The following is a 599-nucleotide window of genomic DNA, read 5'->3' on the forward strand; positions in this document are numbered from 1 at the left end:
GGTGGCGGCTCGAAGGGGGTAGAGGCAATCCTGCATTTCGACTGCCTCAGGTACGCTGACGCGACGCCCGCGGCCCCGCCCGCCGCCGAGGCCGGCGGCGGCGGCACCGCCGCCGCAGCGGGCGCGGCGGGCGCCGCCGGCGTGGTGCCTGCCGGCGGCGGGGACTTGTACAAGGAGTTGGAGTTGGAGGGGCTGACGCTCGAGATCCTGCAGGGGCCGGCGCCAGACGAGGGCACGGTCGGGCCCCGCCGCGGCCCCGGGGGCGCCTGCGGCGGCCGCCGCGCCGCGGCCTCCTCGCTCGCCGCGTCGTTCATGGCGGCCACCCCCGACGACGCGCGGCAGCTGCTCGGCGGCTGCGGCGGCGCCGGGTGGGCGGACGAGGACGCGGACTCGGGCGCCGGGGCCGGAGGGGTGGTTCTTGGGGGCCCGGAGCTGGCTGGCCTGGACTTGAGCCTGCAGCTCAAGCTGACGTGGCACGCTGACGTGGACGGCGCAAACGCCGCGCGGCCGCACATCTCGTTAGACCTTGGGGTTAGCCCGGTGCACCTGGCGCTGCAGCCGTGGCAGCTGCCGCTGCTGCTCGAGTTGGCGGCCGCGGC

This window comes from Monoraphidium neglectum, assembly GCF_000611645.1.
Source record: "Monoraphidium neglectum strain SAG 48.87 unplaced genomic scaffold scaffold00334, whole genome shotgun sequence".
NCBI lineage: Eukaryota > Viridiplantae > Chlorophyta > Chlorophyceae > Sphaeropleales > Selenastraceae > Monoraphidium > Monoraphidium neglectum.